The 16,842-nt window shown below is 40.0% G+C and overlaps 1 protein-coding gene across 1 annotated transcript in view; it reads left to right on the top strand.

Annotated features, from left to right (window-relative positions):
- Nucleotides 1-6,074: 6,074 nt before the first annotated feature.
- The window catches only part of GREM2 (gremlin 2, DAN family BMP antagonist), a 39,907-nt gene continuing 29,139 nt past the window's right edge, over nucleotides 6,075-16,842 (top strand). Inside the window, exon 1 of the mRNA XM_065834468.2 lies at nucleotides 6,075-6,373. The gene's annotated coding sequence lies outside the window, so the exon portion shown is untranslated. The remainder of the gene's footprint in view (nucleotides 6,374-16,842) is intronic.

Genomic DNA, 16,842 nt, shown 5'->3' on the forward strand with positions numbered 1-16,842 from the left:
AGACATAGTCTCAGTCATGGACAGCAATGGACTGCCTCAAGAGCAGTAACAGGGTAAAGTCTGAGAATCGTCTTTTTCTCTTCTTCATAGTTGTTTTGACATGAGGTCCACAAACAAGGACAACATGGTGTTTTGGGTGAGTTTTTTCTCCTTTGTGACATGCTGCAACTAATTAGTCTTCTTTCATTTTAGGGAAGTTTTGAACAATTTTGCTTCTGAAACACCAGAGATTTGAAACACCTCAAACTAAAACAAGATGCTGGAACATGCTATTCAAGGGTACAATATCTATGGCTGGGTTATAGACCAGGTTTTGAGAGGAAAACCACCAGCTGATTAGGAACTAAGGATGAGCAAGGAAATGTTAGCTGATATAACTGGAGAAAGAACACCCCTCAAGATTTTGCAACTTTATATTTTACTTTTTCTTCCTTTCCAATTGCATGAATTTGTTTAGGAGTAAAGTGAGACATCACACAAAGAGCACCACTTGTAGGAATCTCACTCAACACAATTTCATGAAAGAAATTAACCAGGGACCCAGTTAATTACTCACAGTTCTTAGAAGAAGCTATATTGGCTGCCTTCCTGGTTCCACACATATTGCCTTTATTAGTCGTCATACAGCAAGGGAATCATACATGACAGAGCTGGTCTGGGTCTAATATTTTGGGGTTATCTGGTCCTATTTAGTGATGTTCCCTAGAGATCCAGATGTCCCCACAGCCCCTCATGACAGTGAAGAATGAAGAGAACTCATCCCAAATGGACTTTGCTCTCTGCTGCTCATCTCTCTTTTTTTGGTTAGGTAGTCTCTCAATCCAACCAGAGAAAACAGAAATGGAGGTCTCTCTCATTGGTCTCCTCATTCATTCAGTTCATCTTGGATTTAGGCAGGATCACCTCTTCTAAAACCACTAAGCATCATCAAAACATGGTAAAAAAGGAGTGTCTAAGATTAATTTACAGAAAGGAAATGACAGACCTCAGAAAGCTTTGCATTAGTTTATTCTTTTAATTGTCATTGAAAGTAGTTCCAAGCAAAAATACAGATCTATGTCGCGGAGTGTATAAAATAGATAATATAGGACTGGACACATGTAATGCTTTGGCATACGAGATCACTGATTTCACTCTAGATGAGCAAATTTCAAATGATTCTGGGTGCCTATTTTTGAGAATTCAAGGATTTTGTAAAGGGTTCATGACTTAATGAGCCACAGCTTTAAAAAGTGTTGAGAAGTACACTTTGTGCTACAGTGTTCTGAGAAAGATCAGTAAATATCTACAGACCCACTCGGTCTTAAAAGGGAGCCCTTTTAAGAGAGAATTATCACTTCACACCCTCCTTCCCCCTGCTTTTTTCTGTTCTTCACTACCACTTTTCTTACCGCGATCTCTTCAAAACCAGCATGGCAGCATGTATCATTACGCTTTCACCAGGCAAAGTAGGAATCATCCCCTGGGCTGGAAAAAAAAATCCAGTGAAGGAGAAATTTATTTCAGGCCCTGTGTGGACTCATTTTTTTTAAAATCTGGTAAACTGAATTTGTGAGCTTTCTAGAGAGTTTTCAAAGGTAGATGTGTAAGGAGCAATAACTTCCTCCAAGAAAACACACAAAGGACAGGCAACTTTCAAATACATAAAGCCCCGGTTTCTGGAGCATACAGATGGGCTCAGGGAACCTGGATGGAGCTTGGCTCAAATCAGATTTTACTGAGAATGAAATGAAAGAAGATTAAGGTAGAGGGAGGTAGTAGCGCTTTCTTGTCCTTCTAAGGAGCAGAGTAATTTATGTTTGAAGTCAGAATCAGGCAAGACTGAGGAAGTTTCATTCATACCTCTCGTGAAATACAAAGATGAAATTTTTGACAGGAACAGTTTTATCCATGTTAATGCAGTTCATTATTGGGGGCTGGATAAGTATTTACTCATGTCCTAAGATGGGATGTTGCCCTGTCTCAGGTAGAGGCATATTTTAGAATTGTTTTTCATAGCAGAGATAAAGTACTGAAAAAAACATGATCCAAATTACCGCTGCTTAGAGTGCTTTTCTGGCTGGAATCCACAATGTTAAAAAGAACTCCAAATTAAAAAACAGGTGCACTATGTCCAAAGGCATTTAGGTGCCTAATTGTCTATGAAAACAGTATGAGCTGTTGAAGATCTTGACAAGCGTGATTAATCTTAAGGGGACACAACACTCTCCTGCATTCTCCCAGCTTCTTCTAAGCCACGACGCAATATTGCCACTATGACCTATTCCACAGGCGGCTGAATTATCATGCAGATAAGCTATGTGCCAAAAATCCTGCGTCAGCAGTGGGATATCATGTTTTATAATTCCCATTCAGCAAGGTGGCTTCAAAAGGGAGTTATTAAGGAGCCGCAAGTGGAATACTTGCGCGAAGTGACTATAGCTGGGGTGGGTCCAGCCACTGAGACTGAGGAAACAAGACCAGGAGTCAGTCACCAAGGACAGACCAGCCCGAGGCTCCAGATGGAAAGTAGGCTCAGGAAAACAGAGAAATCAAGGCTACTCCAAATCAAAGAGCAAATCAAGAGCAAGGTCACAAAATCAAAGAGCTTGTACTAAAAGTCTTGGATAAAGACGAGTTAGACTAGAATGAGATATGGCAGATCAGTCAAGAGGCAGGAACCATGAAGAACCAAAGGGTCCGCAAGGCAGTGAAAGCAGGTTGTGGGTTTTCCCCTTGTGCCTGAATCAGAAACATATGCCAGCCCTCAGACAGGAGGGTACTGAGCCCAGCGCCTGGCTACAGAGGCCTGAGAGAGGAGGATACGTGCCTAATCTGCTGCAAGTGATCAGTTTATTCATTCAGTGGAGATACCTCAATTTATGAACAGTGAAAATTTGTATAACTGAATCACCAGATCTCCCAGGTTTATTCTTTTCCATTTTATGAAACTCTGTGTATCACGTCTTGGGACAAGAATGAGGTTGGAGTATGGGATGGACTGTACCATCTCCCAGGCCTCCTTTGGCTCTGGGGCTGTGCTTAAGCTCTTCATGCTCTCCAGACACTTCTGCCAGATGTATTCGCAGATCAAGACAAGCTCTTCATTCAGGGCTGCAAGGCAAAACAGAGTTCCTGTAACGGCAGGGACAAAGATATGGTCCTTGCTGTGAAGGAGATGGGCACCAGTTGTTTGTTTTTCATCTCAGAATGAGACAAAAGACATGGACTACAGTCATTCCTGAAGCGTGGCCACATCAGAAGTAGAATATAGTAATGAAATCTGTAGATTAAAAGTAGGTACCTGCTTCAACAGCTTGCTGAATTACGGGCTCTGTAATTGTCAGGGGACGTTAAAAGGTTAGTCTGTTAGTTTAAGTACCACCTACAATAGAAGTCAGGCACTCACACTGGAGGAAAGATGCAGTAATATCAACATGAATGTGCTTTATACTGATATTGCTAGGTAACTGCTATCTGCAGCATATAATTATCTTCGTTTTAAAAATCAAACAAAACATGAACACCTAACTAAAGTATTTTAGCGGCATAAAATTCTGGTTGTAGACCAGAGCAAAGAATAAAAATGCTACTTATTTTTTAAGTCAGATCAACACCCTTTGCAGTTCTCATTAACACAGTTGTAAAAAAAAAAAAAAAGAAAAAAAAAGGTTGTTTTGAATCCAAATGTCTCAGCCTTACTACTAGATATGTGGAAGGAGTAAGTGTGAAAAACAAACATTGATCAAATAGAAAATGTAACTTTCCTGTCTTAAAAATAAGGCTTGTAATGCGAAAATAAAAATTATTTATAAAGTCAAACGACTTTTAAATCTTTAAATTCCCCACATACCTTCTAGGATTATAGTAACCTGTGGAAGGTCATTATAGTTATAAGGGAAAAGATTAAATAAGCACTTAAGCAGACATAAATAAAACAGACAGGTTAAAAGCTATTAAATTGAACAAGACTAGAGGGAAACCTAATCAGTGCTGTGAAGGAATCCAAACTAACACAGAAAGAAACAAACACAATGTTGAGAACAGCTAATGGAAAGCAGCAACTCTGGAAGTACAAAATCTTACGAAGTCCCAAGTCATCTGTAGCATGGGAAGTTCTTATGTTATAAGGAGAAGCACAAAGAATTTATTATAGGAAAACTTCTACAGTGAGTTCAGAGCTTTTCCCCAAAGTGACACAAAGATGAAATTTGTGCAGAGATAATACGGTTGAAAACTAGTAACTAGAAGGAGGCCTAAGGGAACACCTGCCATGGTGTTCGCTTCAACAACCACTCAGCTGGAGTGACGTACTCCTTCTTCCAATGCAGCCATCCATCTGTGAAGGGTGAAAAGGGGGAGCTAGAAAAAAGGGCTTGAAAATAAAGTATGGTTCAAGAATAAGCATTCTTCCTAGGAAAAAGTCAAGGTGAAGGAAGACACCACCTCCTGACTTAGGAAATGCTGAAAGACTATCGGCCAGTCGTTTGAATCAAGAACGTGTGGGAAGAAATATGCCTGCTGTAGAGGTCTCCAGGGGTTATGGAGATGCAGTGGCTGCTGTGTCTGTTGGGCCAAGGCTAGAAATGTAGCTTAATCTCTAAGATAGTAATTCCATTTCTCCTAGGGAAAAAGAAATAGGTAATATGTGAATGACAAATATATAATAAAAAAAAAGGAACACGATTTTTTTCAGCTACTCTTTACTCAGAGGTGTAGCTCCGCTGAATTCACTGAGGGACATTTTTGCTAATAAAGCTTTTCAAATGAGGGATGAGTTGTACCCCAAGTACGGGTATTACTAAATATATCTGGTTTTATATATTTCTCAATATTTCTGTTTTTATTTTTCTGACTTTTGCCTGAACAACAACAAAAAAATAAACAAAACCATTTTTTAACTAGCTCTGTATGCCCCAAAGAGACAAAAATATGCATGCTTTCTAGAGAAGGAAAAATAGCATAAAACTTTGTGGAAAAAAATAATTAAATACAGAATTAATTTAAAAAGTTACGGAGGTTACCATTTAAAAATGTACACGCTGCTGTCATGCCAAGGTATCTTTGCAGCTCTGTTCTCTGAAATGCTAGTCTGCTAAATTTGGACAAATGTTGATTTTTAATGGCACCTGATGTATCAACAGGCATAGATGTCACTTAATTCAACAGCATCAGCTAAATACAGGTAATTTAATTAATTAAGAGTGCATCTATTATAACTGACCATTCTGTTGTCGCTAATTTTAATAAGCAATTTTGCCAACATGCTTACTGGAAATATTACAACATCTTCCTGTGCTGAGAAAACCCACAGGGCCTATTTATCTGGTTCAGCTGTATTCTTGTTTAAGCAGAGGGTCATAGTGAAACCAAAAGATTGCCATTTTGCCCAGAAGACAGGTCTAAGATTTGACTTAAGACTGCAGCACATCTATGGGAGGGAAAATCCTTTTCCACAGGCCACTTAAGTAATTCTGAGTGAAAAGAATACCAACATCAAAGGTGCACTGAAGAATGACAATCACAGCCGCTGCCATTGAATAACCCTAGATTCAGGAAGAGGAGTGTTAGCATCCTGATTTTATTTTCTGTGCGTGCCATGATTTGACGTGTATTTAACCAAGACAGGGCTAGGAACCCTAGCAGTGTAAGAAAAGCAAACTAAACTCAGGCAAAGAATGCTTTGTCCTACCTCAGATTTAGCCCTCAGGTGATCAGGCACTGCATGCTTTTAATTTTACCAGCTAGGGATATTTTTTAAATGTTCTGAGAACAAACGTGTCTGAATATTAAACATGACACAAAATGTCATGAATGCTTAAAGTTGCAGGTCCTTCAACCAAAGGAGGAAGATGCTAAGGGAAGAGAGCGTGTTTTGTCAGATCCAGGGTGAGAATGTCCCTGCCTAAACAAAAGGCTCCTGACTGGACGTCCCATTAGGGCAAGGCGCGGAGGGGTGGGGGAGTAAAAGCAGGGGGTTAGATCTGCCCACCAGGTTGCGAGGTTGGGAGGAGCGGAGCCGCGGGCGAGCGGAGCGTGTGGGGCGGTGGAGGGGAGGCGGGCGGGAGGCGGCGGGCGGGCAGGCTGGGGTGAGCGGCGCGGCCACCGGAGCCAATCGAAAGCTGGAGCCCCAGCCTCTCCTCGGCCAGTGCCTGCGCCGAGGCAGTGCCGAGCTCCCCTCGCTGCCGGGACCGGCAAAGCCGCTCGCTCTCTGCACGCACCGCTCTCCCCCACTGAGCGCCTATGGGCGTCTGCAACCAGCGAGAGCTTCGCACCACCACCACCATCAGCAGCAGTAGCAGCAGGCGACGACCGCCACCCAGCTTCATCACTCCTTGGGATCTATAGCTGGCAGGACGGAGCGCGCTGCAGACCCTTCCTCGCCTCCGTGCAGGTATGGGGCGGCCGTTGGGCGCCCAGCGTCCCGCTCCGGCACCGCTTCTCTTGCTGTCGCTCTGCTCCCTTCCTCCTCCTCCTCCTTCCCTGCCCTATTACACTTATCGCCCCTCCGCCAGGCAGCGAGCGGGGTGTCGCGCCGGGCCGGCGGTCGCGGTGGCGGTGACAGCGACAGCGCGGGGCCGCCCGGCAGCGCCTCCGCCCGCCGCAGCCCCGCCGCCCGCGCCCCTCCCGGGCACCCGCCCTGCGCGGGGATCCCGCCGGCCGGGGCGCTGGAGGCCGCACGTCTCTGCGGGGAGCAGCGTGTCCCGCTGCCCGCCCGTGGGGCGTTTCCAGGGGCACGTAACTAAAGTAACGAGAGGCGGCTGCGTCTGGGTCTCTGTGCTTTGCTCTGAGCGCCTTCACATGTTACCTGAATGGCCAGATCCCTTTGGGTTTGAAGCGTCGTGCATTGCGTCTCCATGCTACCTCCCAACTGAAAAAGAAGAACCCAAAAAAACCAAACCAGGAAAAAAACCCCAATATTAATCTCGTGCTTGAAACCTGTGCCCCTTTGTACCTTTCTTTCTTTGCTTTGGGTTAATGATGGGTTGTGATTATGAAACCCCACGAGGGATCAGCTCCAAGAGCGAATAGCATTACTTTAGGTCATGAGTTGGAAAGATTTATGTGTATATATATACACTGTTTTTTCCCCCTACAAATTAGGATTATACTAATACAACCCCATGTCTGTCTCACAAGGAACTCCTGCTTGACTTTCTGCTAAAGCTAAGGAAATATTTGCACTTTGACAGGTCTTGCAGAATTGGAGTCACAGGTCTTATAAAAACTTGCAGTGGCATTTGGCTGAACAGCTCTTATTTTTAGCACAATGTTGTGAAAGTGGTTATATAACTTTTGGTGGATTTTTGAGGACAAAATTAACAGCTCATAGCAAGTTAAACCTCTTCTTTTTCTTCAAAAGAGGAGACATAAACTGAATGAAAGCCCGATGAGTGCAGTCAGGTGAACTTCAGCCTGACAAATGACCCTGGCAGAGATTCCGTGAGGAAGACCCCCTGGTTAAGGATCCCACTGTCCTCCTGAGAATCATGAAGCAGCAGGTGCAAACACCAAGCAGTGTCTGTGCAGAGCCCCAGTTAGCGTGCTGGTTATCAGGCCACTTCAAGTCTATTTCTTGCTAAACCAGGGAGAAATCAACATCGCATCAGAGTCTCGTCTTCCCACCAGTGCCAATACAATACAGATACTGTGTTCCCTTAGGGGATTAGTTTGTTGCTTGAACTCCAAGAAGTGCACACTGCCTGAAGTATTTGCTTAGAATGCCTGGTGTATTTTAATGCCGATACTTTGCTTGCTGAACTTGGTGCTAGGTTCTCAGGCTGGCTTTTCTTCGTTTCCTTCCAAAAGTTAAAGAAAAACAATACCCTAAGATTTTAAAGAAATGCCCCAAGAAAATAGTTGAATAGATGTAAGAAACAGTTTATTACTGAGGGCGAGGACGTGAGAATTGTCTCAGTATCCAGGCTCTGATCAAAGGTCCTCTCTCTGTACTTCTATTGCACTGTTTTCATGAACCACCATCATCCAAGATGTGAAGTCCTAAATTCTAAGCATTTGTGTGTGATTACTGTGCAGCTGAAGAGAACAGACAAATTTGCTAAATCTCTGTTGCAGGATGAATGAGAAACCTAGCAGGTAGAATTTTGCTTTCTCGCATCTCTTGGAGCCCACTCTTTGTGCAGAGTTCTTGTGCACGGCAAGGAGATGCATCTGGTAACGGCGAGGTTTGCCCAGCCTTTCATTGCAGGATGATAAATAAGTGAACGATGTGTCAGTGGAAAACATCAGCAAGACCTCAGAAAGGGTGCCACAAAATTAATGCAATTAACCCTAGCTTTTGAACTGATTGGTTTAACTGACTGATTTGCTTTTTTATTTTTCAAATAGATTGTGCTGTCATGAAACATGTCTTTCATTATGGAAAAGAACAAAGGTATAAGTTGAAGAATAAAGCTCAGGAGATTTTTGTTTGTTTCCATAGTATCAGATAAGCATAAAAATTAATACGGGAAATGCCAACTGAACTATTAGAAAATGCTTGGTTTCAGTGATGTTTGTCAAGGCTTATGAACGTGTAAATCAAATAGACTCAAATCATGCTCATCTAAAATAAATAGTTTAATCCTGCTGTGGTTTTGCTTGATAAATTTGGTAGCTGGTAAATTCCAACTGCTCAGTTTCATCCTTTCACACACACTACTACTAAATTCACATTGAAATAATTCTAACTCAAGCATCAGAAACTGGTAAATTCCAATTTGGAATCAGTAAATTAGAATTTACCAGTTCCTGATGCTTGAATTAGAATTATTTCAATGAGCAGTTCAAGTCACTGTGCAGATTCACTGACGTCCAAAGAGTTTTTTGAAGAGCTGCACAACAAGGTCTTACTTCGTTTCACTCTCACAGATGCTCGTGGGTGTGGTTGTGCATTTATATTAGTGTTGTGGTTCATGTCAGGGGTGTACTTTTGACACCAGTCTTCCAGTTTTTCCCACTTACTGTCCATCTCCATATATCTCATGGTGGGCCAGCTGGATTCCTTTAGAATGAATCTAAATGAGAAGTTGTGCCTGAGTCATTGCTGGAAATTCAGTCTGTGGGACCAGACCAGAGTAAGCCTTAAGTAAAACCCCAGAAAATGCATATAGTGTTGACAGAAAATCTTCCATGCTTAACTGTTTTGCTCTGTATGTCTGTTCCTGTTGGGCTGTGCTGGCTGCTAACACAGCCCTGGTCCATTTGCAGCAAAGTGCTGGTGTACCATGCAGTTGGAAGCCAATCCTGACTGTCTTTCCCAGGAGTGTGGGCTGGTCCCTACTTCTTACACCATTGCCCACACATGTGTTCCTGAGAAGCTCCCTCTGGCTCAGCAGGAGGGCACAACCCTGCAACAAGCTATGGCTGTCGTACTTGTATCTACACACATTGAGCTCCCTTCAGTTCTAAAAGAAGATGGTTGTTATTATTATTATTATTATTATTTTTTAATTGTCTGGCTAGTGATAGACTACTTTCTGAGTGGGAACTTTGGATAATGCAACCTTGCGCTTGTCTGGTGAATGTGAACACAGCAGCTGCATTTAGGAAAGGCCAACTGGTGCTTCTTCATGGTTGTTTGCCTGTCACTGACTTTAGCTTTTCTGCATATAAAGGTTCACAGGTCTTGTTTTTGTTCCTCATTGCATTTGAGAGTGGTAATAACTGTTGACTTGAACCTTAAAAACTGGCATTTAGAAATGCTGTGCTGTGTTTCCTGGGTGCAGTATCTTGGTTGACTACATTTCCCATAATGCAGCAGAAATAGTGCTTTGGAGAAAGAGGATCCCAGCATATGATGGCAAACATCCTCTGGCACTGGAGTCCAGTTGCCCCAAGCAGGTGGGAATGTGTGATGCCCAGAGGGATGTTTAGAAGCATCCACTTAAAACTGAAAGCTTCTGTTTAAAAAATGATTACACTTTTTTTATTTTCTTTCCTGCAGTTTCCACTCTAAAACTGAAAACTTTTCAGTTGTTTGTTTGGTGATTTGATTGACTTCTTGCACTTTCTTGTTTTTCTTTAGTTTGCTTCTTTTGTGAAAATTATTTTAAACAGAAGGATTATTTTGTCAATTATAAGCAATTATCTTTCGTTTGAAAGCATTTATAACTAGAAAATACATTATTGGAGCAATTAGGAATCAAACCATTTTTAGTCATTAACGGAAGATGGTCATTATTGCTGCAAACTTTGGGCTTTCTACAGACACTTCAGTTTTAAACACATTTTTACAGGGATCATGATGGAAATTACAGGGTTGTAATGATACATGAGTGATACAAAGCTCCTCCTTGTACTGGATCACGATCACTGTGACTGCTCCAAAACTGCTTTTAGATCACATAAAATGCTGTGCTATTCAGAACAACAGGAACTGATAAACAAGAGAGCTTTTCCATCTCAAATGACTGTATTTCTATTGCTAGAAGTTGTCTACTCCAAACCTTATTCCAATGAATATCTTCTCTGCAGGATGAAGTGTGGATTTTAACATGAGTTGTGCAGATTATAGATACATCACTTGAAATTATGCTATTTCTTGTTCTCAGTGCATTAAGTCTTTTATTACCAGTTTTTGAAGATTTTTAAAGCCTGTTTCAGCAAGGGAAACAGCCCATAAGAATCTGTCTTGCTCCAGGATGTTAAAACAGAAGGCAATCTATCTTTCAATATCTGGTGTGATACAATCATGGCAACTTCCCTTGTAACCTGCCTTTGTCAAAAAGTCATCTTACAGCATCTGCTTTTCACTTTTTTTTTTTTTTTCTTCTAGGCATAACCTTGTTTATGAGATTTTGTATATTTTTTCTGTGGTTACTGTCTACATAGTATTTGTAAGAGTTATAGTGGCATATTTAAATTAGTCATAAAACTAAGGGGGATTCACTAAGGTCAGTTTTTTTGTAGAGACTACAGTGCCTACAGAGGCTACTGTCTTTACTACAAGCTTCTTTATAGAAAGAGAAAGGTAAATTTATTTCTCATTCCAGACTGTTTTAAAGTAATTATTGCTTGGGAAGTGAGTATTTTAGGAAACCATAATTTGTAATGAAACCAACATTCAAATACAAAAAGTCTCATAAAGATTTCATTTCTGCCTATTTTGTGTTAAGGAAGTGGGAGAAGAAAAGTACACTGGGAAAGGAAAACATATTATTTACCCTCCAAATTTCATTTTGGAACAAATTTTTATAAAGTGTGATGGGCAATGCACAAATACAACATCAGACTGTGGATTTAAAAGCAATAAAACTTAAACATTTCCTAAATTTTAAACTTATCTTTAAACTTGGGAACGGCATTTGTACAACTCATGCGGAACACATTGTTGACCTTGTCTTGTACAAACACTTGCTAGAACTGGAAAACTGTATTGAGCTGGGGCTACAAACTGCCCTTCTTGGTTTGTGTGGAGTTTTGCTGTGGATTCTAGCCATGTCTAGTCTATCCTATTACTCTGCTAAAGTGCTATTCTGATAATGCTAAATAGCATGTTATTCTACAGTAGTGCTAACAAAAAAAACAGCAGCATTGTAAAAATTCTGCATGACCATTTCTGGCATGAAACAGCCTGCTTTCGTGGTGCAAATCTCAAACCTAATCTCATTTCCAGCGAGGCCAAAACACTAGTTTGGCTTAGAGTTGAGCAGGATCCTGCCCATAAGTCTGGCCAGTCTCCATATAGATAACATCTGGAAAGCTGTCATTTAAAAATACGTGGGAGAGCTTGGGACAGGGGTGTAAATAGTGGGTCAGAGCTTCCATCCAAAATGAAAACAGCTTGGCTCTCAGATGTCAAGCATCCTTGCCCTAGGCATGTTTTTTTGTTATGATCCATCTATCGTTTGTCGGTTCCTGTTCCGTCAACATAATTTGGAGCTCAGTGTCCTTTGCAAGGAACAAGAGGAGGTTGACAGGAAGAGAAGACAGGGAATATGTGAACATGTTACATGACTTAATGAATTCATCCAGCAAAGTCTCCTAATAAAGAGAGAGATGGCTATCACTTGTATTTCAGTTTAAGTTGTTCTCTGGCTGACACCTTTCAGATTACCACACACAATGGCTTTATACTAAGCATGTTTATTGACTTTGGTCTGTATTCTTAATTAATGAAGCCCATGGAAACTTTGCCTAATACTTCAGTGAGAACAGCTTTTGCCCAGATATTCTTAAGAGGGCATACTTACTTATAAGGACCTTGGATTCGTGTAGGCAGGGAAAAATTGTTGATCTGCCTCTTTAATATTTCCATTTCTTACTGAAGCTGATCCCTAAGTAAAGGCATAGCCCAGAACTTGTGACTTCTTAAGGGTATCTGAAGCTGAAGATTCAAACGTCACGTAAACTGATTATTAGGAAAAATTATAGCCTTATTCAAAAATTCACAGAAAATATGTGAAACTAACACCATTGTACGCTATTTTTGTTATATGTAATGTACTTTTATCTACCGTAAATTCCTCCCAAATGAAGAGAAGCTTTAAATACAAATTGTACCATAATAAATCCCATTTGGCTTACTTTATGCACTTTTTTTTTAAGTCATCTGCACTTCATGTTTTTTCTTCTTGAAGGAACACTGAAAAAGCTTCTTCACAACCTACAGTTTACTGTTTTCTGAATTCTACATCCAAAATGCCAGTTGTTTTGTCATTCAACTCAGGTAGACTGCTTCCAACTAGAAAAAATATTTTTATGTTGATGTTGATGACTTTAAAAGTACGATACATGCAAACACTATTTTGAGTACCTATCAGAAATTGCCAGTCTTCTCTTTATAAAAATAGTCTTGGTTGTTTGTGTTGTTTTTTGGTTTTTGGTTTTTTTTTTTTTTCAGTTTAAAATTAGTATTTTATGAAACATAAGTTTCTTTGGAAACAAGTTTATTGTATCATTCCAAGTTGATCCTAGTTCTTTTCTGGACATCTCTAAGATTTCTTTAAAAGAAGAATATGATATTACAAGAAGAATGTTACTTTTGTTTGCCAGAGACCTGTACTGTGTTTACTATAATAGGATTAAAGGAAATTTGAAAGTCAATACTAGCTCAGCAGGAAACTGATAAACACACGTTGTACTCACAGGAACACTCTGCCCAGTAGTATTAGGAAATTTATCACTATTTATTTAGCAGTTCAGACTTTATCCAACAAACATATTTATTGTCCATTTAAAACTATGCCAGACATTGAAAGACTTAACAATACGGATGTGATTTGCAGAAGCTGAACTATTATCCCGGCATAGCCATCTCATGTGGCTTAGGATTGGGACTCTCATACCATAGATTTTCAAAATAAGAAGTCTGTAGCTTATGGATCCTGTTGCTTTCCAAAGTCTGTGGTTTGTTTCTTGGCACTTCTGGTTAGGTCAGCTATTGTAGCCACAGTCATAAACAGTGATTTTCAGAATCGGAGCAAGCTAGATGAGGGTGTAGCTCCTTGGAAAAGTTATTCTGGAAGAGGCAAACCCAGCAATATCTCTGGATCCATGTCTGGTATTGGCAGGCTCTACTGTTGAGAAGCAATGACAGTCCAGTCCAGTCTCGTGTATACTAATGTTTGTTTATTTGTGCCTTGGCCAGCTTTTCAACGAGAGTGAATTCTGGAGAAATAAAAGGCCACAGACTTTCTATTCCTAAGTACATGTTAAGAGGTCATTTTTACATGGATACAAATGCTGCTTACGAAATCAGTAAAACAGAATGAAGTAGTTTTGTTTTGAAATGCATACAGGAATTATTTTTTTTTTTTAATATCACGAGTGGAGGGGGATACATAATCACAATGCAACACTTAAACTACTATTGCAAATGTTTTCATCATCTCCAAGACGCAAGATATCTTGCAAAAGTGGGAAGCTACTCTGTGTACTACTGAACACCAGAAAAGGCCAGTGGTCTATTCCTACTGGAATTGGTAGGAACTTCAGGATGGAGTCCCTGTTGGTTATGCAAACTACTGCTGTGAGCTGTTCATGCTGTGTATGGTAACACAATGATTTGATAAAAAGACAGGGAAAGTAGTTTATTCCTAGGCTGCTCTCACTTTTGGAATATTTTAGAAAAGTGGATCATTGTTTGTATGAAATTTATGGATGTTTATACTATCCATGAAGTCACCCCAAGATACCCATTTCTTCTGTTCATATAAAATGTCAATGCAAGACGCTAATCTGCTTTGAGATGTTCAGATCTGAATAAATCTTTTTCATACTGTTCAGCATGCTTGTGCTGACAAGAATAATCTCATTTCTCCTGTGTTCCTCTCCCACCCAAAATGATCTTTAAAAGTCTGTGGAATCACTGGAAATGACCTTTCTCAGCCAGCGGAGTTATCCTTTTATTATGGTCCATGCCTCTCTATTGTAGCCATGGCCATAGTACAGCCCAGCGTGTTGTGGAATCTCTGAGAATGCCAGCAATGATGGAAATTTTTACTTTGGTTTTAGCTGGTCCTTTCAGACAGTGGAACTGTAAACACATGAGTGAGAAGTCCATATCAAGGGATTCCTGTCTCAAGGGAGACTGTTGTGTATCTAACTCCACTGGAGGTCCAGGCTTCAAGTCATGGTGAAGCTGAGTTCTTCTGTCCTGGGCAACTTCACCTGCAGGTTGAAGAAACTTCTATCTTACTTTATCACTAATTAAAACAAAATGTTGCCTATTTGAACTCTTCTGCTTAGCTTCATCCACATAGATAGGCTACAATCAGAGTGCTTGCAGTTTGCTCGATTATATACAAATTGTAACTCAAGGCTGCAGCAAGTTGCCAGTTCGTGTCCCCACTCGGATGCCAGCTTCATTTACTCATATGAATAACTGCATAGCAGTTGAATGTGATTGACTTAAGCTGGTACTTTTTCTGAATGTGTAAAATACAGGGAGCTTGGTTTTGTTAACAGTATTTAAATGTAATTTTTTCTGTGTATTTATTATGAATTTAGATTTATCTTTACTGTTTACAAGGCAACACAAAAGAATTAATTAAAAAAACATTGTTTTTTTATTGCCGTATGAGAGTATGAATGATTGGATTTGTATTGGCTAGAGAGAGACTTAGTTTCTTAGTAAAAATCAACTGTAATTCAAGAGACTCTGGTTATGAAATGCCCCAAATGAGATTTTTTTTTTCTTTTTCCCCAAGTCACACACTTTTCCTTTAAAATGCTAACTACATTCAAAAACTGGATTATTTTACCACAATTATGGCTGATACCTCAATTAGGTCATCAAATGCACTATAACTTTTGAGCTAGATGCGTGCTATCATACTAACTACTAACATAGATAGCATAGCAGTTACTCTGCAATGCTGGTGGAATATTTTGGTGAGATCCGTGCTTCAGTTTTGCTTTTAAGTAAGCACTATCTTCTTGCTAATTGTAAACCTTCCCTAAAGCTTCTATGATGGCCTTTTGCTTTCTTTGCAAGACCAATTTCTTTCAGGTGGCAGAATCTGACAGTCTCTATTAATTAAGTATTAATGGTCCACTGAGTATTCCTGCTTTGTTATGCTGCTTGTGGCTTTGTCTGTGGTGTCACTTTAGCTGGGCTGAAGGGGTCATCTTGTCCTTGGTGTTGCTTGTAGCCGCCAGCTTGTGTCTTCATCCTGTTACAGACTTTCTTTTGGGAAACTGGCTCAGAAATTGTGCTGTAAATGTTGACGTACATGTTCAAAACATTGTATGTCCTCTAGCTGACAATATTCTCAGGTAAAGTCTCCTTGCATGGTGTCTTGAAAACCCTGCTAATACTGGATAGCTGTAGTGGTCTAGATAGACAGGCTCAGTGGCTAAATGTGGAAGATACTTGAATAACGTTGCTATTTCAGAGATAGCCCAAAGACCAGCATTCCCAAATTTTCTGGACAATGACATGGGCTAATTAGGGTGGTGAGGCATTGGAACACTCTGCCCAGAGAAGCTGTGTATGTTCCATCCCTGGAAGTGTTCATGGTCATACTAGACAGGACTTCGAGCAACCTGTTCTAGTGGAAAGTGTCCCTGCAACATGGCAGAGCATTTGGTCTGGATGGTCTTTGAAGATCTCTTAAAACCCAAACCATTTGGTGATTGTATAATCCTGTCATTGCCTGAACAGAATGTTATGGGTCACTCTACAGGCTGTAAACACTTTTACTGTCATTCAACATTAAAAAAATGTATTAAAAGGCTAAAATGCTTGTATTATAAACAACTTATTACAGTGTACTATATGTGTATTTAAGGAAATACAAACAGGATGCAAAAAAGCCATGAATTTAGATGTAGATGCAAAAAAAAAAAAAAGTGAATTCTTTTGCAGATTTGCACACATTGAACTAAATTAATTCATGCACAGAGGAACGGAATAGTGGATCACTTCGAGACAATGCAAAAGTGCTTTTATACCTTTTAAAAAAAGGCACTGTTAACCACAGCTTCTATATAGTGGGAATTTCTGCCCACTGTGTCTTACTCTGCTGTCTTCATTATTTAACATTTCTAACCTGGGACATCCAAAGCTTTTGTTTATGATTTACACAAGGTCATCCAAAGCTGTAAAATGTATTTTTGCTGTAGTAAAAGAAAGAGACAACAACATCTAATTGCCCTTGCACTTTTCTCTTTTAAAACAGATTATCTAAACCCAAGCCATATAAAGTAGGGAAGAGATAATTTGCTTCTGATGAGCTGAATTATTGCACACATAGATTGTTCTGTAACATTTCAGTTACACTTTTTACTCTATATTATTTTGGAGTTAATTCTGAGTTAATATATTCAAATGGTAACTTTGAAAAAAAGCTATGTAAATGCTTATGTTTTATGATAAAACTCATAATTTAATTCTAGAATTATTTAATCATTTTTTCT

This window comes from Patagioenas fasciata, chromosome 3 (assembly GCF_037038585.1).
Source record: "Patagioenas fasciata isolate bPatFas1 chromosome 3, bPatFas1.hap1, whole genome shotgun sequence".
Classification (NCBI taxonomy): Eukaryota; Metazoa; Chordata; class Aves; order Columbiformes; family Columbidae; genus Patagioenas; species Patagioenas fasciata.